A 25385-nucleotide genomic window follows, 5' to 3' on the forward strand; every position below is an offset into this window, starting at 1 on the left:
GTGAAAGCAGCATTATCAGCCAGCTTCTATGGAGCCTCTGCATGATGGATGGCCCTCGTTCTGCTTTCTCCAAACCGCCATCGATCTAAGCCATATTTCAGCGGTCAGAAGCCCAGTAATATTAAGATACACAATCAGGTTAAACCTCCTGAAAAGAAATCCCAACACTTGCTTTGCTCTAATCATAAACACGGCTGAAAATATAATTTTATTCTCTCTAGATGATGGTCCAGTGAACTCTACCAGTTTATAGCTCAGAAGAAATAGCTGGGCTCAGTTTTTAGTAGTGCTTGAAAAACTACATGAAAAGCCAGAGATGCCTGTGCATTTCTGACTAATCAGCTCCGGGAAAATATACTCTAGATTCCACCAAAGCACTGGACATATCTATCTATGCAGATATTCAGGGGTATGAGTTAGAATTTCCCCAAAGATCTACTCAGACTTTTGTCAGTCATGGAATCAACAGTCCTATAAGCACTTTGAGCCCTGAAGTATATATCACATAACCTTTCTGTGCCCAAATCAAAGGTGCTTAAACCCAGGGTAGAGGGCAACCAGCCCAACCCTAGAAGCAACTCTTAAGACACTCTAGTGGGGCTGACTTGCCCATTTATGCCCCATTCTGAGACACTTTCCAAACTCCACTCCATACCTGTTTCCTCCTGTACCCTTCAAAAATCGGATGCAGGCTGATGCCTACATTCTCTGACTGTACTTCTGCTTCTGTTATGAATTTCTGGCTGAAGCTCTCAGACAGATCCCAGACCTGTCAACTAGACAGTCACATCTTATCTCGTCTGTTTTGGAATGAAAGCCTCGACTCTGACCTAGACTTCTGGACTAGTACCAGTAACAGGCACCTCACATGACTTATTTACAGATTTAAGGGAAAGCTCAGTCAAGATACTAAACTAACTACAACTTAGTGATACCACCACAAAAGAAACTTGCCAAAAGAAACATCTGTCTCACAGCCCCTGAGTCCCAGCCTTGTGTTCTAACTCTGCAATGTATGGGAGCACCCAGCAAGTCTAACCAGGAGACAGCCAGCTCTGCCAGCAGTGCAAAGTAAGTAGCCTCCCTCTATTACGCTAGAGACAGACTGCTTTCTACTCCAGAGTAAACAAACCACCCAAGGTGAAATACCAATTGTAAGAAAATACCATGTACCTATGAGTATGCCAAATAGAAACCAGGTAAGAAAGTATATCTAGAATGAAACAACATCTTTAGTGCCTTGTGGTTATACCTATGGATCCATCAGTCACTCTATTATTTCTACTGATATGTCTGCACATGCATAGAAAGACTACCCCACCTCAGGAAGTGACCAGGTCTGACCAGCTGCCTCAGTACCTGCACACACCTTATTTCAAGGCTAACTGAGCACCTGATTGGGACCTCTTGCCTGCATGTTATCCTATCCTGCCTACCCCATCCTGGCTTATCCTTACCCAAGAACCCAGTACTGATATAGAGTTTGTATGGGAGAGAGCTCTGGCTTTAGTTTGAGGGAATTTAAGGGAAATAAAAACTAACAGATCTGATGAAAATGATAGTGGCATAACAACATTACTTGCAGCTCCTGTGGAGGTGTAAGGACAATAACACCAGCACACAGGAGGACTGCTAGCACAGGTTCTTGGATCCACTTTTCTAAAGGAAAGCAACTTTAAGGGGTTAACAATCTTACTTTAATTAAACATACATATATCATTCACTTAGTTCAGGGGAAAAAGTCAGCACCCTGGACTTCAGAGCAAATACAAACAAAAATTACAGAGAAAATAACACAAATCAATAGACAGGCTTCTAATTGTCTGACCACAGCAATACATACATAGTTACCAGACAGAGAGAGTGAGAGTTAGAGAAGCACCAACATCTGGGTTTTTGGGGGCGGGGAGGGGGGTGCAGGGGCATGGCGGCTCCTTAACGGCTACCAGAGTCTCATTTGGCTAAATCACATGAATACTCTTCCCATGAGTGAGCCCCAAGCAAAATGCTAACCTCAGAGTATATGTATACTTCCTCAGGGTCAGAGGGCATCACAGCCCTCATGACCCAGGCTCATGTGACTAAAACTCATGTGACTTAGGCTTTGTTGTGTCTTAAGCAGGTCATCAAAGACTCTTGATTCAATCAAAGGCAAGACTCAATCAAAGGCACCTGAACGCCTTAGTGCTGAGAAGAACTAGAACTCCAAAAGAAAAAAACAGCAAAAAGTCCCACTTTGCTTGCCCTTGTAAGTGGCTACAAGAAATCTAGGTTTTTACACATAGCCAGACTAAGGGAAACATATAGGCTTACCCTTAAAAAGATACTCCCCAAAAGGTTATTTACTACTTACCTGTATTTCAATAGTCCACAGAAAGTATTTTTCTTGGGGGGGAGGTGTTAGGGGAGGAACAACATATTTAATATTGCTAATATTTAGCCCTAATGTATTTAAGAGGCATGAAAAAGGCATAGAATTGTACTTCCATACAAGATCTTTTTCCCACCTTTATTTTGTCTTTTAGTTTTATTTTCATTTTAATCAGAAAAGATTCAGCTAAGTGTACAGAACCCAGGTTAAAACTAAATTCATAAAGAAACTGCGTGAGAACAACAAAACTAAATAGAAAGAAAATAACATTAAAAACTCAAAAGTACTTGCCTGTGGCAGGTTAGCTACTGAGAGACAATCATTTGCTATCTCCTTTTCTCATACCTAGGTAAAATACTTGGCCAAGAGAGTCTGTTCTTTCGGTAGTGACTCTTAAAGCATGAGCATTTCTATTTTGCAAGCTGGTCTCTTATTATATTGATGTTTATACTATAACAGGATACAGGGTTTTCTTTCTAACAAGAAGGACCAGCTTAAGATATTTAATAACTAGAAAGGCCATATCTCATCAGTGTCTCATCAAAAGCAGCACTGACTCCTTACAAACTCTAGTGAAGTGTGAGGTGCAGCTTTGGGGGGAAAAGTGAATGGAACAGTGGTCGGTCTATGGATATAAAAAAAAAAGTTGAAAATCACTCTCCTAGAAGAACAACTGGAATGAAATGCTGACTAATAAGACCAGGAACTGGATCAGCCCTCACTCTTATTTCACCAGGGTTTCTGGAACAGCCGTGTCCGTAGGCTGCACTGAGAGAGAGGCAAGAAACCCTTTGAGTAGAAGGCCATTGTGATTTATATCAAGACTGAACTTATCCCTCTAGTGAGCAGAAGGTATCATTGCAACATCTGCTAATAAACTGCTCAACTGCTGACCCAATCAGTCACTATGGGCTCAGGACATTAACAATTAATCAACCAATGAGGATTTATCAAGTGCCTACCATGCACCCAGGCACTCATTTCAAAGACAAAGTAAATTCTGAACAAGAAGGTAAATATTCTGAAAAAAATATTCCATGATATATTCGAAAACTCAATTCAGATTATCACACTACAGCTCCTCTTCATCAGTGGGTATGATGAGATCATCCACACTCAGACTATAAACTTCTTGAGAATAGTTTTTGTCATATCTTTGAGTTCCCACTGTCCAGGCATATTGTTTTACACACAGCAGGTGTTTAATAAATGTCTGAGTTGAAACTAGTTGAAATGATTGCAAGAAAAATGCCACAAAGACTGGACAGTAGCTTTGCTATATTCTACAAAGACTATTCGGCACTTGAGAAAACAATGCTTCCCACAAGCACTGCCCAAACTGGCTTTACTAAGAGTAAATATCATCGCTTGGGCAAGAAATAAGGAAAATCACTGCTCTTATTTCGTGTTTAATTATCTATGTAACTCCCTAGTAGGAGGATGTTGCTTTTATTACTTGACTGCTTTTTGAACTAGTAAATTTTTTATCCTAACTTGCAAGGCCCAATATGATGACTCTTTCCTTTTCATTGGCAATTCCCCCTTATAAGTTTCATTTCCCTTGTACAGAAAGACCTTCAAATTATGCCAAAGTTAGTAATGATAGGCTTTTTTAAATTTGTCTACTTTAATCAAATGGTAATAAAATGATTTGGCTGTCTTCCATTTAACTATGTCAAATGACAGTTTCTGATCGGCATACCCCATAGTCTTGGACCCTACTGGTGAAAGGAGTGAGACAGGCATGCCTGTCAATCTTACAGTAATTTATTGACTTTACAAATATTCAAAACATTCCTGTGTGCAAAGACTCAAAATTCTAGGGCTTGTCCAAATGCCAAGAGACAGCAGACCAATGTAATGGAATGGTTAAGATTGACAAGGATAAGAATACATGAACTGGAGTGCTCAGTGACATGCCCACTCCCAATAACCTTCTAGATTTAAAAGTGATGATAATCATAATTCACAGTTGTCTGTGAAACATCCCCATTCACCTTGCCTCACCCTCAGAAACATATGGCAGGGATACCTCACCATGTGTCAGGAGATGAAATCCCTCCCCTCTTTTCCCCAAATGAATAATCTTTCCTGTATTTCCTCCTCCCACCATCTCTATCATATTATTATTCAGAACATCTTATTCTTCCCTACAGTACTTCCCTACTCCATGGGGACACGTATACATGGGAACAATGACCAATGAAAGTGACATTTAGCACAATTCTTAGTCTTATTGAAGGTTCCAAGCAGAGTATGACTTCCATGCTAGAAGTCTAAAAACAAATGAAACTCACAAAGTAAATTTCAGCTGTAGATGGTATTTTTGTGGGAAGCGTGACGCAAAATTAGGGGTTTTAATGTCTACCTTGGACATTTGTAGCTTTCACCTTTCTGCAGTGGAACAGAGGAGCATTGCTTGCACAAGATGAGGAAACATTTCAGGAGAAAGCTGAGCGTAAAGACAGACTAAGATATGGGATATATGGTTCTAGCAGGATCTTGGCGGCTCCAAGGGCATAAGCAAACTATGGCATGAAGAGGCTTATCTTTCAGCATAACACAACTCACACCCCCAACTTATTTTACACTCCACTGGCCCCAGTCGCCATGCATCGGCACCGAATGATTTCACGCTCTATAGGCTAGGAAACAGCCTGAAGCTCAGTCTCTTTCACACTCCACTGATGTGGTAACCCTATAGCTCACCAACTTACTGTTCAGAGTTTAATGTTCACACCTATAGTGACCACTGAAAAAGGCAGTCGGCTTAAGATTTTAAAAGGTTTGAACAATGGACAAGTCATAAAAAAAGGCAAAAGTGTCTTTTCTAGTCGAAATATATCCCTTAGCAACACCTTATCACAAAACATGCAATGGCTGGAAATAATTAATTACAAAGTTAAATGGTGCTATGATATGCTTCTTTAAGGTAGCTACTGGACAAGGAAAATGAGCAAGGTCACACATGTTGGCATAGGTAGTAATGGTACACGGAGGCAATAAGGGAGCTTCCTGGGGACTGGTGAGAATTTCAACCTGCCTGGTTTCTAAGCCTGGGGTATACTGCTCTTACCTCCTGGAAGTTGCAGATATGAATCTGTTTTCACACTAATTCCAATAATCAGACAAGACCAGTTCCATGGCCACCTGGGGAGGTTAGAATCAGCTTGAAGAAGGGTCCAGGGACCCTGGAGCTCAAGACCTCTTAAGCTTTATCTTTACAAATTATCCCTAAATGTCCCTCTTAAACAGTGGTGTCAAACTCAGGGATACTGACCCCACTGAGCCACGTATTGACTTAGAAAACTATAAATTAACACTATCTATGACATACTGTATTTTTATTTATTTTGTTAAACATTTCCCAATTACATTTTAATCTAGTTCAGGTCTCACTCTGGAGTTCTGTGGCTGAATTTCACACCCCTCCTCTAAACAGTCTAGCTTCCTTCTAGAATGGCACCGAGTGGTTCCCCTGCTAGATCTATTCTGATCTGGAGTGATATGCTATAGTGAGACACAAAGAATGGATTAGATTCTGAGATTGTACCTCAAAGTTTGACATTTACTGAACAGGTTGTACACTGGGTCATTTTTCTTCCCCTAAGGGTTCTTCTCAGGTCACAGCCTGAAGCCTCCAAACCACAGAATAAAACATAAAGAAACCATGAAAAAAAAAAAAACCAGCCTGGAACATTATTGCTTTTCTTAGAAGCCTATGTCTTATTGAAGTTAGGACTGAGTAGTTTGATGGAAAAATTTAGGTTGATGAAGCAGCAAAGCAAAAAGAACAATTGCATACAAAAAGAGCAGGCATTAGAGGATTGGGGAATGCAGGTACCAGCCAGTGTATCCGGGCTCTATCTCCCCTTCCTGCTCCCAGTCATACTAGGAAGTATGAATCTGAAATCTGGCTGTTGGGGAAATAGGAGTAGAGTATTTTACTTATGAGCACAGAAAATATTAGATAATAAATAAATAAGGGATAACTTTCACATATGGAAAGGTTACTATCAAACTTTAAGAACAGGAAAGGCTTAGGAAGTTTGACTAGGTTATACTACATGGGATCCACACACTTAAGCAAAGCCTAAATTATTGTACTAAGACCGAAAGGATGAATGCCAGCCCACTAGCTGGCTAGGTAGCAAGCATGTATTCTATATTGACTGATATGGTGGTATGTAATCTAGATTAGACAAGAGTCTATGTGCTAGACTTCCTAAACGGAAAAGTAACCACTGTCTGCAAAAATCCTACATCTAATTCAAAAGACAGAACAGATGAACGGAAAAAGATAACTAATGCCACAAGGAGTACATAATCTTATAATATAAATAGCAGTACAGGGTTATGAAGTTTAGAGAAAAAAGAGATCACTAAAAAAATTGACAGAAAGTAGGCCTTTAAGAAAGCAAGGAAGGAGTACCATAGAAAAGCAGAGAGATGAAAATGAATGAGGTACTTTTGGGGGAAAATGAATAACCCTGCCACTTCTAGGATAAAATAAACTTTATTTGGCCAGGGGCCTTGAATGCCAGGCTAAGAAGTTTAGACTTCATCCATAAGGAATAAGGAGCCAGTGAAGGCCTACACTGGAGGCCTGAGAAGTGGTACTACCAGAGTATTTCCCCTTCTGCATCCTTGTTTTACTCCTTCACAGATTTCCCTCAGACTATTTCTGTCCCCTTTCTCTGTTATCAACCTTACTTTGGGTTTGTATAATTAGTGCAATGGGAACAAGATACACACTGAATTCTGAGTTATGAGCACTATTATGATCATTTACTCACATGTTTATTATGCTCAAACATTGCCAAGAAAAAGAAATGGGAGGAGTAGGTTGAGAATAGTACTTTTCCCTGAATCCCAAGCCTGTGTGCAATACAGAGTGCAAGAGTAAGAATAGTAATCAAACATATTCATTCTCCATATTCACTAAAAAATGGCCCAATTAAGTCAGACAGAAGGCTGACATGGCAAACACCCCAAGTTTATTCTAGGATCTGAGTGGTGACAAGGTAGCCTTGCCTTCAGTTCAGAATGAGGTTACTTACAATGACCTACCAGTCTCTGAATCAACATCAAAACAAACCTAAACCAGGAATGAAGAGGCAGCCAATTTGTGATACGCATGAAGAGACTGGTCTCACTTAACTATGCATAATAATTCCTGGAAAAGGTAAACTCCACTCACTCTCCACCCTTCACCCTGGTCCTCCAGGCTGGGCAGGGAGGGTTTGGGCAGCTTCATTTCCTGGCAAGAAGTGGTATTTTTAGTTGCTTCAAGATTTCTAATTCCATCCAATCCATACTTCCATCAATAAAACTTCTAACCTTACAGCCTTGCTACAAAATGAAGCAGCAACACCTTGAGGAGTGAAACACGTGTCCCCCATCCCACAAATAAACCCAAAAGCATCAGTTGTGCTTTAGAGTCAATTTGACTCCCTGATCCTGCCAACTCAAATGGTTTCCATCCCAACTGCCTGCAGGGCCTTGGAGCTGCTCTCTCCCCCAACCCTCCACCTACATCGTGTACACCCCCCTTCCACTGCTGTCCATCCTCCCCCCATCTCATAGACTGCTGCTGCAGATTGTCAGCCCCTCATTTGGGGACTTGGGAAGTGCTCTTGTGGGACGGTTCTGTGTGCTGGCACAGCACTTTCACAGACACAATGTCACTCTTTATGGCCAGGTGCAGATTGGCTTCTTCTTAAAATAATAATAATAATAATGAAAAGACAGGTACAAGGAGATTTTAAACAGCCAAGATTAAACCTCCCTTTGCTTCCCTCTGGGGGTCTGGGCATCCTCAAAGCCATGCTCGAAGAGGCCTGTCCTTCTGCTCACCCTAAGCCACATGCCAATTAGGACTATTGGTGGCCAGCTTTGTGAAATGAAAAGGGCTATGGCTTCCTAGATACGGAGATGCTCAAAGTACCTTGACCGTCCAAGTGCAATCTTGTTTTGCTTTCTTTTCTCACACTTGCTTACCTGTCTCAAGGGGGATTTTTCAGACTCTTCCATGAGAGCACTTTTAGCAAGCATTATCATCTACTTCTCACTGTACTCCCCAATACCCTCCTCTTGGCTGAGCCAGGTGGGTCTTCCTGTTCCCCCAAGCACCGCATGCTCCCCTCCATGCCTATGTTCTCATTCCTGGAATGCTGTGCCTCCTCTTCTCCACCTACCCAAATCTTGTCCATTATTCCAGATGCTCCAGGTCAAGTGCTCGCACCTCTGGGAAGCTTTCTTAGACCACACTAGCCTCTCACTGCTCTCCACATCTTTTTAGCTTCTGATCTGCAACAGGCCATTCAGCAATTCATCATCATTCTGTGGCATAAGCAGAAAAGTTCCTAGTCTTTGCATTAGCCTAAGACACACGCCGTGAGACCATGAACAAATCACTTAAATTTTCTGTGTCCTCATGTGCGAAATGGTCATAATAACCGCAGTTCTTACTTCCCAGGATTATTGTGACATTCAAATAGGGGAACAAAGGTAAAGTGTTTTACAAATGGGCCATGTAAATTTCAGGTATTTTCATTGTTGTTTCATGCATATAAATCTAACTGGACAAAAAACATCTCCCTGAACCAAATACAGTACAGGACACACAGTAGGAACTCCAAAGATAAGTGACTGCTTGAGCATGCCAAATCTTTAATTACTTTCAGACACTGTTTCATTTTAATATACAGAAGCAGGAAAAGAAATTTTAAATTGTACAAAAACACAGAAAAGTGTTCAGCATTAAAAAGCAAAAACAGGACTCTGCCCAAACTGTCACCTCTCAGCAGTGGCCATGATATACATATCCTATAGATCTAGAAGTTTCCCTAGACAAAAAGGTAATTCTCTCTAAAAAGTTAACAGGAAGGAACTCAGGCAAAATGTGACCACCAACTACAGGGTTATTCAAGAACCACAAAGTGTAAACGCGCGTGAGACAAAAATAAGAAGTGAGCAGCTGAAGGACCAAGGCAGCCTGCATCTTAAATTTGTATCTGTCCTCTATTTCCCAACCCGTGATCGGACAACATGGGCAGAATGCCAGCTCTCTGAGGGCGGGGTCTGTCTCACTTGTGTGCTGGTATCCCCTGGGCCTAAGACAGTACCTGGTACACCGTAAGTGCTCCACAAGTTTGCTGACTGACTGATCCCTCAACAACGCATCCTTTTCCCTTGAATTGCTCTGGCAACTCTACTAGGAAAATACTTAATGCCATTAAAGCCCACAATCACTGCAGTGGCCTATTCTTCTTGTTACTTAAACAAGCAGCAGCAGTAGGTCACGAATAAGTGCAAGCTGCTACTATCACTCATGCAGGACCTATTTGTCAGACATCCTTTTTTGTGCCTTTCTGGCAGAAAAGTATCACAGGGGCAGCAAAGTAAGACTCAGTTGTGCTAATCGGTCAGTAAGAAAACTGGGTCGGCTGCTGATGCTTCCTTATCTTTTTCAGTCGCCCGCTCCTTGGATATTAGTGTGTTCTCAGCTACCACTGGAGGTCCCAACCTCCAAAAGACTTCTCAACTCCTACTACAATCTTCACCATGAGAGCAGCTACCATGAAAAACTCCAGAGCTAGGCCCAACCAGCTCCAGAGGAGTCTCTCCATGCTATGGATAAAGATGGAGAGCTGAAGCAGACTGGGATGCAGCACAGTAAAGAGTGTGCACTTGCATGCAGGAGACCTGGGTCCAAATCTCAGTTCTGACGCTTACTAGCTGTGTCAGCCTAGAGGAGTCACTTAACCTTTGAGTGTCACTGCCTCATTTGGAGATGATACTTGCACAGAGCTGGTATATGATGAGAGAGAGCTATCTCCTGCACAACAGTTGCCTCTTCTACCTTTGAAGCCTTCTTTAAAAAATTAATGAGATTATATATATGCAAGGGTAATTATTAATAATCAGAATGTTTTACTGTATTCTAAAATTCTTTTAAATTCCAAGAAGTTTGGCAGGATTAATAATTTACCTTGGCATTTTAACTGTCCACTGATTTTGTGTGTATCACCCAACCTCATCTCCACAAAGTCTAGCAAAGTGTGTGCTTATTCTTCTCTTGTAGCTTGGGCCTGAAGTAAATGAAGCTCTACTGCTTGAGGCACTAATTCAATGAAGTCCCAATTCAATCCAACAAGCATTTACCAATGCCTACTGTGTGCAAAACAAAATGAAAAAAAAAAACCAGCTAATCATTGAAGGAACTTAGATTCTACTGGGGAGAAACAACACAAAAACAGACAAGTATAAACAGGATCATTGACAAAGTGGGAGAAAGCACTAACAACCAAGGGGATTAAAAAAAATCAATCAATTGACATTCATCTATTAAGGGATGGAATATGAGCTGAGCTCTGGGAGCAACAAGAGATTCTAAGAGCTGGAGAAGAGGAGGGAGTACATTTCAGGTAGGGTGGAAGCCCATGAAAAAGTGTAGAAGTAAGAGATGGAGGCCAAGTGCAGGGACTAGCCAACAGTCATCTGGCCACAGTGTAGAGTGGATGAAGATGAAGAGTGTAATAAGCATGGAAAGGTAGGCTAGAACCAGATTAGGAAGGGCTTAAAATGCTAAACCGAGGTGTTCATACTTATCCTAGAGGCAACAGGGAGCCACTGCAGTTTCTCCAGGGGGAGCTATCGGCTTTGGGAAGATTGTTTTGGCAATTATGTGGAGGGTAGATTGGAACAGAAAAGGAAAGAATAATATGGTCCAGAAGTGATGAGGGCTGAATGACGGCAGTGACCATGCAAGTGTAAAGAAGAGAAACGATGCTGAGAATGTCATAGCAGCAGGCTCTCAGATTCCAAACCTCAGTGACATGAAGGATATTGATGCTTGTGGAGGAGGGTTGGGTGGTAGTGGTGGAAGAAAATGAGTGGAAATCAATCAATCCATCTTTATTAAGTACCTACTATGTGCCAGACACTGTGCTAAGTGCCGGGGACACAAAAAGAGTCAAAGATAGTACTTTACAGTATTGTATCAGTAAGGCAAGTGTCACAATATCGATAGTGACCATGAATATGCCTGTATAGTTCTGTATTGCAGAATATAAGAGACTCTCCATATGGAAAGCAGAGGAAGTAAAACATTTATTCAGACACCAGAGGATCAAATCCCAAAACCAATAACTCCAATTCAACATAGCAGCAATTATATCCCCAAACCAGTAAATTCACTTCATTATAACAGCAAGGGAATTAAAACACAGTATCACAGCAGGGAGTCAAGCCATCCCATAACCTTCCCCTCTGCTGGTGCCTTCCCATAAACACTCACTCACAAATCCTGGTTGTCTGCTTGCCTGTGTCCTCTCTTCTCTCAGTCCTGAGAGCCCTTGCAGTTCTGAGTTCTTAATAGCTACCCTCAGAGTATATATAACCTTTTTTAGGGCCCCAGGGCTTCACACCTCTGGTGATCTAATTAGCAAAAAATGTAGGTCTTCCTGCAAACAAGCCTCCCCTAATCAAGCTTCCCTTAACTAGCTCTACCTGAGACCTATTAATGGGATTAATGGGCAGGGAAGATCTTTAATTACATTAACACCACAAGTGTAAAGGGGGAGACAACATGCAAACAAATATATGCAAAGCAACCTATATACAAGATAAATCAGAAATAATTAACAAAAGGAAGACACTAAAATTAAAAGGGATTGGGGAAGGCTTCCAGTAGAAGGTGGGCTTTTAAATGGAACTTGAAGGAACCAGGGAGGTCAGGAGTCAGAGTGGAGGAGAAAGAGCATTCCAGGCACTGGGGACAGTCTGAGAGAATACCCAGAGCTGAGAAATGGAGAGTCTTGTTCATGGAACAGCCAAGAGTAGTACTGGGGAGTAAGGTATAAGAAGACTGAAATGTTAGGAGGGGGTTAGGTTATAAAGGGTTTTGAATGCCAAACCAAACATTTTGTACTTGATCCTGAAGTCAATCGGAAGCCACTGGAATTTATTGAGTAGGAGGGTGACATGATCAGACCTGATCTTTAGAAAAAATCACTTTAGTGGCAGAAGGAAGGATGGATTAGAATAGGGAGAGACTTAAGACCAGCAAGCAGCAATGAGGTGATGAGGGCCTACACCAGAGAAGTGGCAATGTTAGAGGAGAGAAGGGGACATATTTGAGAGATGTTGCAAAGATATTAATGACAGGCCTTGGCAACAGACTGGATACAGGGAGTGAGGGACAGTGAGGAATCCAGGTTGTAAGCCTGAGGGGCTGCGAGGATGGTGTTGCCCTCTACAGTAAAAGGGAAGGTGGGAGTGGGAGGGGGTTTAAGGGAAAGATAATGAGTTCTGTTTTGGATATATTGAGTTTAAGATGTCTACTGGACATCCTGTTCAACATATCTGAAAGGCATTTGGAGAAGAGAGATTGGAGGTCAACACAGAATTTAGGGAAGTCTAGTTGGTTCTGAGAATCAACAGCATAGAGATGGTAATTAAATCCTTGAGAGAGTTGATGAGATCACCAAGTGAAATAGTAGAGAGGGGGAAGAGAAGAAAGCCCAGGACAGAACCCTGAGGGGCACCTATGGTTAGAGCACATGATCTGGAGGAGGAGCCAGCAAAGGAGACAGAGAAGCAGTCAAGTAGGGAGTAGAACCAGGAGAGAGTCATATCCCAAAAACCAAGAGAAAAGAACGTATCAAGGTGGAGAAAATGATCAACAGTGTCAAAGGCTGCATAGAGGTAAAGGAGAATGAAGACTAAGAAAATGCCAACTTTGGCAACTAAAAGTTTATTAGTAACTTGGGAGGGAGCAGTTTCTGTGGAATGATAAGGTTAGAAGTCAGACTATAAGGGATTAAGAAGAGAGTTTGGTTTGCTTAGGGATTGTACAGCTGGATATGTCTAATAAACAGTTGGTAATCACTCAGAAAAGAGAGGACTAGGTATAGAGATCTGAGAGTCAGTAGCGTGGAAATAATCTTTAAACCCATGGGAGTTGATGACCTTATCAAGAGACAGCATACAGAGAAAGAAAAAAGGCACAGGGGCAAAGCCTTGGAAGACATTCATGCTTCAAGAGTGGAATATGCCTGAGGATCCAGAGAAGGACCCTGAGAAGGAGTAGTCAATCAAGTACGAGAAAAACCAAGAGAGAGCGTATCATGAAAACCCAGGGAGCAGTCACTGGTATCAAATCCTCCACAGAGATCAAGGAGGCTGAAGACAGACTAGGCAATCAGATTTAGCAATTAAGAGATCATTGGTAACCCTGCAGAGAGCTGTTTCAGTTAAGGCTGGAGAAAGCCAATCTCAGGAGAGGTTGGAAGCTAGATTACAAAGGGCTGAGAAGCGAGAGCAGAGGAAAAGGATGGAGGCACTGATTGTAGATGGAAGGGAGCAGAGATACTGGACTATAGCTGAGGGGGATAAAAGGCTTAAGCAAGGATTTTTAACAATGGTGGAAATCTAGGCACGTTTGTATGTGTCAGGGAAGGAGAAAGTGATTAGGAGAAGACTGAAAATTAGAGAGGGAGGGGATGACTTGAGAGGTCAAGATACCTCTGCTTTAACCATGGCAGTCAAAGTACTGGCATAGATCGACACCCTCTGCAAACTACTCTTGGTACATCTCAAGAAAAGAAGGACTGAAGGGTGGTTGGAAGGAAATCTTTCAGTGTCTATCTCTTCCAAAGCATCACTTACAAAACTGTTTTTCTATGAAAACAAAAACAAAAAGCCACTAAACTGCTAATAAAACATTTCAGTAGTTCAGTTGGTCCATGATCTCATTGACGTGGGTACAAAATGAAATCCATCCCTACTATTTCATCCTGTGCAACAATTTATTTACGAATCCTCCAGAAAGTATCCAGCCAACATGCGGAGGGTCTTTGAGAAAATAAACCAAAACTTCTCAATATTCTGGCCAAACATATAAAGGCTTAACAAAGTAATATACTTACCAAAATACTACGATTTATTTTTGATGAATTATAAATGGTCAGAAGAGAGACTATGTATGAAGACAGCAAAAAACTGTACAAATTTTCCAAATAAAAAGGAGGAAAATCCTGGTAATTCCTTTGTATTTATCAACCATCAACATTGAAACCTAGGAAAAAAAGGAATAGTTACTTTTACAAAAAGACACCTTGAAAGTTTAGAAGTTATTTGTAATAAAAATATGACAGGAAAATTTCAAACCAACAAACCAATCAAAACAACCCCCCAAAAAACCCCAAGCCCAAACCCCCTACACAGAAATGAGGAAAGGAAACAATTTAAGGAGCCATTTCATTTCAAAATAAAAACTAGCATTTATGGAACACCTTCAGGTGTGTAAAGTACTTTTACATTTTTATTATCTCATTTTATTCTCAGAACAAGCCTGCGATGTAGGTGCTACTATTACCCCAACTTACAAACAAGGAAGCTGAGGGAGGGGAATGGAAGGGGGAGAATATGCATTTAAACAGAACCTATGGAATGCCAGGCACCACGCCAAACACCTTTTACAAATATTACATCATCTGTTCCTCACAATGACTCTGTGATGTAAGCGATACCATTATTCCCATTATACAGTGAGCGCACTGAAGCAAACAGAGACTTGCCCAGGGTCACTTAGCTAAATAAGTGTCTAAGGTAGGATCTGAATCCAGGTCTTCCTGACTAAGTCCAGCACTTCCCTTCTTCCCTTTACAGTTATAGATACAGTCTTATACCTTGATCTTCTCCATTTATTCTGCAATCCAGTGACACTGGCTTCTTTAAACATTCCAAAAATGTTGATTCATTTGAAAAATGACATTCCATTTCTCAACTCCAGCCATTTTGACTGGCTGTCCCCTATCCCTGGAATACTTTCCCTCCTCGCCTCTGCCTCCTGCTTTCTTGAGATTATTTCAACTCTCACCTAAAGTCCCACCTCCTCCAAAACACCTTTCCAAGTCCTTCTTATTCTTAGTGTTGTCCCTATGAAATATCCTCTAATTTATCCTCTCTTTATATCCAACTTATTCTGCATATATATTTGTTTGCACAAAGTTGTTTTTATGTTGTCTCCCCCATTAGACTGTGAGCCTGTAGAGAGTAGACTATTTTTTGCTTTTCTTTGTATCATTAACACTTAGCGCAGTGCCTGGCAAATAGAAGGAACTTAATAAATGCTAGGTGACTGACTGTATGTTCGTGCCTCCTAGCTGACTCTAGGTAAAAAGAGGCCATAAGGAATAGTCAAGAGTTTTAGATATTATTTAGAAATCAGCTAAAACTGAAACAAGGCAAAGCCCAGCCTAGAAAAAGCTCTAAATACCTCTGGATATATGCAAAACATCCAGAAATTCTGAAGCCATAAAAAAACACATACTTGTTTGTTTTTTCTACCTTTTTTTCAGGAAGAAAAACTAAATATATGCAATATTTGTTTTTAGCAACCTTTACAAATCACTGTAAAGACTTGCTATTAGTTAGACTCACTATTAATTTGAAATAAAGAATAACAAAACATGTTATGCATCATTTGGCTTATTCATAGTATCAGGTTAGTAAATTTAAAAGTAGAATAATTATTCACCCAAAAATTACTAATTCAGTTTATTTTTTTAAGTTATAAATGAAGTTACAAGCTTCTGAACTTCAAGGAATCTCTTAGTTTTTACCAGTTTATAAGATGGCAAAAACCTGAGGAAAGGGAAAAAAAAATCATCATCCTAATAAAACAAAGAAAGTCATATTCCCTGGACTTTGTATCCTCCACAATGTCAAGTATATACAGAAAGTAGTCATTTTTAGAAAAGAAACTAAGAAATTCCCAAATGTGATGAATTGTGGAAATTGTGGACCATCAGGTCACAAGGCTAGGAAGATCCTGAGCTTTTTTTTTTTTTTTAACAAGTCAGAGAATAAACCACTTGTTTCTATTATCTATAGAAACAAAGGGATGAGAGTGTGTATTCTGCAGCTGTCTCTCTGAGACCTAGTAAGAGAACTGGTCTACCAATATCTAACTCAGAAATCTACAAGAAAAAACCCACAAGCAAACAAGGCCCTGAATCCTTTTGTCTCTTATAAAAAGCAGCAAGACTTTCTGTAGGTAAAAAATATACCTTCATTTTTGTATCTGACAGTTGTGTTCTATTCTTTGAGGTGTACACAAGAACTGTAATGGTCTGATACTATTAATAGTTACCTACAAGAATTATCTACTTGTGCAGTTCTCAGAGATCATTTTAGAGAATAAAGTCTAGGTAGTAAAACAGTTTACGATTCTAAACATTCAACATATTTTTTTTTTTACAGAAAAGAACACAAAAATAGTGTTTTAGAAATCTATCCTTGTAAGTTTCTTGTTTGTAGATAAGTATGGGGCGGAGGGAGAAGAGCTTTCAATATTTGTCAATCTCCTACTATGTGCAAGGAATTGTGTTAGAGTTTTATAATCTCTAGCACTCATGATAGAAGAGAAATAAGTACCATCTAATAAAAAACGCAGAATTACTGAGTAGACACAGAATTCAATCACTGCAGCACAGGGAAGACTGTTAGATTTGGCTTTACTTATACATTCTTTAGTAAAGAAGAGAGTGTAAACAATGCATTTAATTAAATTTTCTGATTAATCTGTATTAGGAAGTCTAGCTAAAAAGAATGTGAAACAAAAATAATAAAAAGAAAAAAAACACTGATAAGAAACAACAAAATCAGAGAGTATATGGGAGACATCTAGACAATAGCACAGATTATTGATAACATATCAAAGGTATACTTAGCCTTTTGCTACACTACCTAAAAATCACTGCTGAGATCTGAGAGCAGAAAGGGGGAAAATGTTTTGCAATAGCTCATTAAGGATTTAAATCAAAAAAGGCAATGAAGCTTGAGGCCATTTTGTACTACTCATCAATACCTCCCCAAAACTATCTATGACAATAAGAATTAAGTTAACCCACCCACCAACGGATTAAATAGACCTAGGTAACAATTAACCCTGTGGGGTAAATCTTGAACTGTTTTTAATTGATCAATTTAAACACTTAAGCACCATCACAGAATTCCCTTTATCTTTTACAGAGCACATTTAGTCAGTCCCAATCTTGGACAGTTCCATCAGATAATTCCTTCCTTCCTTCGCTCCTACACAAGTGCAAAGTACTGATGACTAAAATGCTATAACCAAACATTCTTGGCCAAATACCAACTCATGCTCACTTAGCCCTAGCTTCTAAAAGATAATCTTACTAATATTTAAGTTCCCTGGTTTATTCCCCACAACAATTACTTCAAACCATTTTCTCCTTAAAAGACATTACTTATTACCTATCACCCTCATATAGTCGATGACATAAGTCGGGCTTATGCTCTACTGCCCCTTTCCACCTCAAAACCTTTCTCTACTTCAAAGCATGGTATAGACCACTGTTTAAACAAATCAGTTTAGATCAACGTTCAAATTCCACTTCAAACATTTACTATGTGACCATCAACAAGTCACTTTAACCCTTCTGAGCCTCAATTTCCTTCATCTGAAAAACTGAGAAAATATTTATAGTACCTAGCCTTCATATGAGAGTCGAATGAAATAATGTACACAAAGCATCACACAAACTTTAAAGCACTAAATAAAAATTCATCATTCTTATCAAAAAAATTTTGGGGCATCAGGACCTGTGTTGGAAACTCCTTGAATGGAAACTCTCTCTACTGTTAGAAATTAGCAACTCTATTTGTAACTTAGACCCTTAAGAACTGCGGTGAACCCTGAGAGGATAATAACATGGTCACGGGCACACAGCTCAAATGTACCTAAATCTTCCTACCTCAAAGGTCCTATCCATTACATCATACTGTCTCTCATTATTGTGGTTGCTGCTACCTCTGCACCTATCCTGGCACATAGTAAGCACTTTAAAAATGCTTGCTTGACATGCTGACATCTCCTGCAGTCTCAGGTGTGATCTCTAAACTCTTTCTCAGCCTAATATTCTGATTCTGTAGGAAATCTGTTGTTCAGTTGCGTCCAACTCTTTGTGACCCCACCGGGGTTTTCTTGGCATGCTGGAATGGTTTGTCATTTTCTTCTCCAGCTCACTTTACAGATGAGGAAACTGAAGAAAACAGGGTTAAGTGACTTGCCCAGGGTCACACAGCTAGTAAGTGTCTGAGGCCAGATTTGAACTCAGGAAAATGAGTCTTTCTGACTCCAGGCCTAGCACTGTGTCAACATAGCTGCCCTCTATAAGAAATGTCTCCCTTCTAAAATCCTGACCCATTCTCTAACATCTCTTCTCTTCCTTCTTCTAAAGCCTCATTGTCCTTTCAATAGGGTAACCTACCTTGGGGAGGGGGGGAATCCATACTTGATCTTGCTATTCCTTTCTGACCACCAACTATCACTTGCTTATTCCAAGCTAAATGTGAAATAAGTGATCTTTAATCACTCCCTCCTTCCTTTGATATCTATTTTATATCTTTACTTCTCCACCTAGAAGACATCCAATTATCTCTTCTCAGCTCTCATCCTCAAATGTATGTGTGACCATAAAGTATGGCACTATGGGCACATAAGGGTACATAAGGTACTATGGGTACATAAGGATGAGTGAGGCACTGCCCTCAAGAAGCTCAGAATCCTGCTCTGATTTCCATGACAACATAGTCTCCAGGTTTTCTTTCTTTATCTGTGATTAAGCTTACTATTTTCTTCAATTACTTTTTTTTCCCCATCTCCTTACTGTGAAAATGTTCATGTTCAATGCTCAGTCTTCAGTCTCATGATCTTTTCCCATTATACCCATTCTCAAAAAGAGCTGATATATGTTTATAACTCCAGCTACTAATTCTATGCTGAAGATTCCCAAAATTACATTTCTAGGCCAGATCTTTCATAGGAATTCCAATCATACCTCTAACTAGCTACAGGATAGCTTCATTTATAAAAGATATGATCATAAACTAAGATGATTATGTTGGTCCAGATTTAGGAAGACAGGAAAACTAATACACTACTGGTGGAATTGTGAATTAATCCAAACATTCAGGAAAGTGATTTGTACTTATGCTGAAAATGTCCATAATACATGACTCAGACATCCTATTGCTAGGCAAATACCCCAAGAAAGTCAAAACAGAAAGGTTCCATAAATATAATAATATATTCATTATAGCATTTTTTGAACATCAAAGTATCAGAATCAATAAATTAATTGGGAAGTGGCTAAACTGGTGGTACATTAATGTAATGGAATATTACTGTGTCATAAGAATGGGTATGAAGAATTCAGAGAATCCTCAGAATACTTAAAAGAGCTGTTGCAGAGTAAAATAACAAAACCAGAAATAAATGCAATGATTACATCAACATGAGTGGAAAGAACATAAATGGAAACAGAATTCAGCATAATCATAATGAACAACGTTGGCCCTCAAGAAGAGCTGACAAAATGTATTTCTTGTCTTTTACTGTTGAGGTTGGAGGCTGGGTGTAGAACAGTGCCTGGGACATAGGAAGAGCTTAATAAATGGTTGCTGACTCACTAAAAACTGTCACTCAATGGATGTATTGGTTGAATTTGCTAAATTTTTAAATCTTTGTTACAAGACAATGTTCTCCGTGTACTTGAAGTGGGGAGGTTATATTTAGAAATTTAGATGTAAAAACAAAAGGCACCAATAAAAAATAAATGAAAAAAGCATAATGATTTTCTTAAAATGAACTAGAGTACATACATCCAAATAAGTGCTCTCCCCTTCAGAAGTCACCTTGAGAGGTTACTTGAGAGTTTATTCTTTGAGGAATTTAAATAATATTTAATCTTTATCCTTTGGGAACAATTTAACTTTTGGAAACAGTCAAATCTATTAGTCAATAAGTCCAGACAACAAGCCTTTATTAAGTACCTACTATGTGCCATGTACTCTGCTGGTTACTTTAAAAAAAAAATGAACAAATATAGCCCTTGCCCTTATGTAACATACAAACAATTATGTACACACAAGATATATACAATGTAAGTTGGAGATAATCTCAGAGGGAAGGTGCCAGCAGTGAGGAAGAAAAGCCTCATGCAGCAGGTGGGATTTTAGCTGAGGCTTGAAGAAAGCCACGGGATCCTGGAAGCAAAGGTGAAGAGGGAGAACATGTCAGGCATAGATGATAACCAAGGAAAATGCAGAGTTGAGGAATGGAGCATCTTATGCAGGAACAGGAAGGTGGTCAGTATCATCAGATTGTAGAGTATATGGAGAGGAATAAAATGTAAGAAGACTTTAAAGGAGGGAAGGGGCTAGAGGATTTTATGTTTGATCCTGGAGGCAAAAGAGAGCCACTGGAGTTTCCTGAATAGGAAGGTGACAAGACCAGACCTGCACTGTAAGATCACTTTGAGAGTTTAAGGGGAGGCAACATGAGGAGAGGCTTCCCCAGGGGGTAGCAATATCAGAGATGTTACAGAAGTAGAACTGAAAGGCCTCAACAACAAACTGAATGTGGGAATGAAAGAACAGGGAATCAAAAATGACACCTACGTTGAGAAGCTGGGTAGGAAGGAGGAGGATATACCTCAACACCAATAAGGAAGTTAGGAAAAGAGGAGGGTTTTAATAAGAAAGATAATGAGTTTGGTTTTGGATATATTGAGTTTAAGATGCCAATGGAACAACCAATTTAAGATGTACAACAGGCGGCTAAAGATGAAAGACTGGAAAACAAAGAGAAAGGTTAGGGCTGGATAAATAGAACTGAGAATCATCTGCATGGAGATAATTAATTAGTTGAATCAATGGGAGATCACTAAACAAAACAGCAGAATAAGAAAAGATGACAGCCCAAGACAGAACCTTGGAGGGACACAGACAGTTAGTAGGGCCAGACCTGGATGAAGATTCAACAAAGGAGATTTAGAAGAGATCAAATGGGCAGAAGAACCAAAAGTGCAAAGTGTCCTGAAAACCTAGAGAGAAAAAAGTATCCAGGAGGAGAACATGACTGACAGTTTCAAAGGCTACAGAGATGTCAAGATTTGGCAACTGAGAAATCATTTGTAATTTCAGAGAAAGATCTTTCAGTTGAACAATGAGGTCAGAAGCCAGCCGTACTAGAGAGAGTTAAGAACAGAGTGAGAGAAAAGGAAGTAGAGGCACCAATTGTAGAGAACCTTCTCAAGGAATTTATCCACAAAGAAGAAGAGATAGGGTGAAAGCTAGTGGGGATGGACAGCTGAAGTAACAGGCTTTTTTTAAAGGATGGTGGAGACACGGACATGTTTGTGGGAAGCAGCCAGCAGAGAGGGAGAGATTGAAGACTGGTGAAAAATTGGGGATGATGGAGGGGCCCAGGGGCACTCTGCTGAAAAATATGGAATAGAATGGAATCACCTGTGGTTGTAGAGGGATTTGTACTGGCAAGGGGAAGAGCCACCTCTTCAAGTGAGGTGAAGGTAAAGGTGAAGGAGACAGTGTTGGAAGGCTTCTGAATGATGTGAAATGAGGAAAGGAGATGAGATTGCATATGGCAAATGACCTCAATGTTTTTCATAAAATACATGGCAAGGCTCTTAGCTGAGAAGGTTGAAGGAAGGAGTCATGGGAATTTTGAGGCGAGATGAACAAGTTTGGAAAAACTGTGGTGGTGAACGCAATAACAAAGCAATAAGAGAAGTATAAAAGGAATGCCTTGGCCCAGTGAGGACCCAGGTTAAGATTAAATAACATAAATTTATAGAGGATCCAGTGAGCACAGTTTCATGATTGTCTCCAGTTTCCTTTGTAGCACAGGAACAGGAAAGAAGGCAGTGGATATCAAAGCAAGATCAGAGATAGCATAAGGCAGTATAAGGGATTTAAGAGTAGAGGATAGTGTAGTGCTGAACTAATTCACGAAGAGGTCAAAGTGAGGAAGGGAGGAGGGCACAGACATGTAGGGTCATGACCTGGAAAAGAAGTGACAGATTGGTGGTCACAATGAGGATGAAGAACAGCATTAAATGTTGTAAGGCAGAGGGAAGAATTTCAGAATTTATGGAGATGGAAGTGGATCACTTGTGAGTAATGATAGCAAGACTGAGTTGCTCTGTATGCAGCTGAGGTGGGATGCAAGAGGAGGTCATCGGAACTTCAACTGGGTAGTTATGGAATATCAATATGTATACTGAAATCCCTTAGTAGGAGGGCAGGAGTTAGGGAGGAGAGAAAGACTATGAGCCAGGCACTGAACTCATTAAGGGAGGAAAGTGTCCAGGAGGTCAAAAGAGAATAGCCAAAATAATCCTGAGTGGGTGATAAATGTGGATTGAATGAACTCCAAAGGAGGAGTGGTCACTGAGTGATGGTGGTAGAGGGAAAGTCTGAAAGTGGCAGTGGTGGGGGGCGGGGGGAGGTTAAGGAGTATCACCCCACCCCACCCCACCCCCTGCCCAGCCTGGCCAACCTATGAGTCAGGCATATGAGTCAACGCACAGCCAGAGCTGGGAAGAATGGCCAGAGAAACTAAAATCAGGAGGGAGCCAGATTTCAGTGAGTGCAAGAAGATGGAATGAGAAAGGAAGAAGTTTGGGATGAAAGCAAGCTTGGTCCCTACAGAGCAGGCATTCCAGAGGGCACAAGGGAAAGAGATGGGCAGATCTGGAGTAGGACATTGAGACGGATGGAAATAAGGGAACATAATGGCATCCTAAACAGTAACAGGGAACTCTGGAAGAGGGGCTGATTTTGGAAGATGAGTTTTCCTTTGGACAGAGTCTGAGATTCCTGTAGGACTTTTGCTTTGAAGGCAATTCCAAAAGAGACTTTCCAAAAAAAGGCTTTGAGCTATAATGCTACACTGTTGTCATAAATGTGAGACTTACAAAGGCAACGATGTTGAAAGTAGCAGACCACATTTAGATGGACCAGACAAACTTCTAATGTTTGTTTTTTTAAAATCTAACACATTACTTTATAGTCACATCACATATATCTCAACATCTGAAAATGCCTCTCAAAAACTAAATACATCATTTTTCTCCCCCTTCCCAAACCAGCATTCCTTCCCAACTTTCCCATTACTGTCAATGGCACTACTATGCACCTGTTAACTCAGGGTATCTAAAAAATTATCTACCTACTCCCTCATCCCCATAGCCAATTAGTCACCTAGTCCTTCTGCAATGGATCTCAAATTTCTTCTTTCCACAGCCTTTAGCTAGGTCCGAGACACAAGGTGGGTAAACAGACTTACTGTTAAGCACCGGGGTACAGGGGCGGGGAGGGAAGGGAGAGAAGATGAAAGGAAGGAACAGGGCATGGCCGACAATCACCACCCGGAAATGAAGATGGCTGTGACTGGAGGGCAAGACCTCAAAGCAGAGTAAACTGCATCTCTGTGCTCCTCTCTGTTTTATCTGGTTTTCTGCTCTAAACTTTTGACCATTCTTCTCTGCACTAGTCTGTTTATCCTCACAGTGATTCCTACTTTAACCTGTATCATGCCTACTGCCCACCCTATTCCCCTTGACCTTTATACCCTACTTTTTACAGAAGTCAGACATAACAGGGCACTTATCATTCCATTACTGGATTAATAGGACAACCAATCTCTTGTTACATTTGAACATCTTGCACACTGCTGCCAGAGTTATCTTTCTCAAACACTACTTTATCATGGATCCCCCTAGAATATACAATAGCTCCTTATCAAGGGCAGAATCAAATATGAACTCAGACTAGCATTCAAGGCCCTCTACTAACTGTCCCTCTCCTCCTCAGCACTTTGCATCATTATCATAGAAATAATTTCTGATGTCTACCTTTTGGATAGGGTTTCCATCATATCCAAAGCACTTTAACACATTAATTTATCATGGTCACACTTCCTTATCTGTTAAATGAAAGGGTTGGACTAAATTATCTCTAGGGTCCTTTCCAGTTCTCAATCTAAGATCTTCACCATCATTACACATACTTTATTCATTTAGACCTCCAGGCCCCTACTCATACTATCTTCCCTACCTGAAATGCCCTTCTGCCTTTTTTCCAGTCAATTCATGAAGATTCATTCCCTCAAAAATTAGTTCAAGGCCTACCTCCTCCAAATAATCTCCCCTAATATCACACTGATCATTGCTTTACTTTACAACATACATATAGCACTATGGTATCTATATGTCTGTGTATTTGTATGTGTGTGTATGCATAGATACACATACACACATACAGCTCAAATAAGTAGTCATATTGCATTATCCCTAGCTTGCTTATATTCTCTACTTTTTTATATGACAGTCTGATCTCCCATCCCCTCTCCCCCTCTCCCTATGACTATAGATCACTTGAAGGAAAGGGCTATTTTCTTTTTTTTTTTTTTGAAAGGGCTATTTTCTATGTCTTCTATAACCCCCATAGTTTGTAGTACAGTGTTTTGCAAGCTGTATGCCCTTCATAAATGCTTGATGAACTAATCAGGGAGCTGGAAGGAACCTTGAAATTATCTAGGAACCTGACCCAATTAAATTCCATAGGTTTCTAGGCACTTTCTGGTCATCTGCAATGTTACTGTTAAATAAAAGATAATTGAGGCAAAGAATAAGGTTATGAGGACTGGGGTTAACCAAATGAAGACAAATCACTTAAGTACTCTGCAGCAGTAATGAAAATTTGAGAATCACTATCCTGACCTATTTAAAAAATATAAACACATTACATTCTTCTTGGTATTTATAGGATAACAACCCAAATTCAGGCTTCAGGTCAAGGATGTGGTAAAGATCTAATTAAAGTCAAAGTGTCCTAGCCTAAACAAATATGAGTATATACATACAACCTAGAACAAATTTCAACTTGTCAGGAAAATGGGGCATTGCAGGTGGGGAAGGAGAACAGAAGCTACCAAGCCTATTTGAATTGTTTAAGCTCAGGCTGCTCCCAGTTCCCTGATTCCAGCTTGGGCTTCCTGAACACACTGCTACAGTTAAGTCCACCTTAATTGTAGGTGAAATTTCATCAAAAGCATTTATTAAGTCTCTACTGTGGTAATAAGTGACCACAGTAACATAGTGTTTGATAAACCCCA

General features: G+C 40.2%; 1 protein-coding gene across 1 annotated transcript in view; it reads right to left on the bottom strand.

Annotated features, from left to right (window-relative positions):
* The window catches only part of R3HCC1L (R3H domain and coiled-coil containing 1 like), a 113859-nt gene that overhangs the window by 71601 nt on the left and 16873 nt on the right, over positions 1-25385 (bottom strand). Inside the window, exon 2 of the mRNA XM_036737198.1 lies at positions 14305-14453. The gene's annotated coding sequence lies outside the window, so the exon portion shown is untranslated. The remainder of the gene's footprint in view (positions 1-14304; positions 14454-25385) is intronic.

This window comes from Trichosurus vulpecula, chromosome 8 (genome assembly GCF_011100635.1).
Source record: "Trichosurus vulpecula isolate mTriVul1 chromosome 8, mTriVul1.pri, whole genome shotgun sequence".
NCBI classification, from domain to species: Eukaryota; Metazoa; Chordata; class Mammalia; order Diprotodontia; family Phalangeridae; genus Trichosurus; species Trichosurus vulpecula.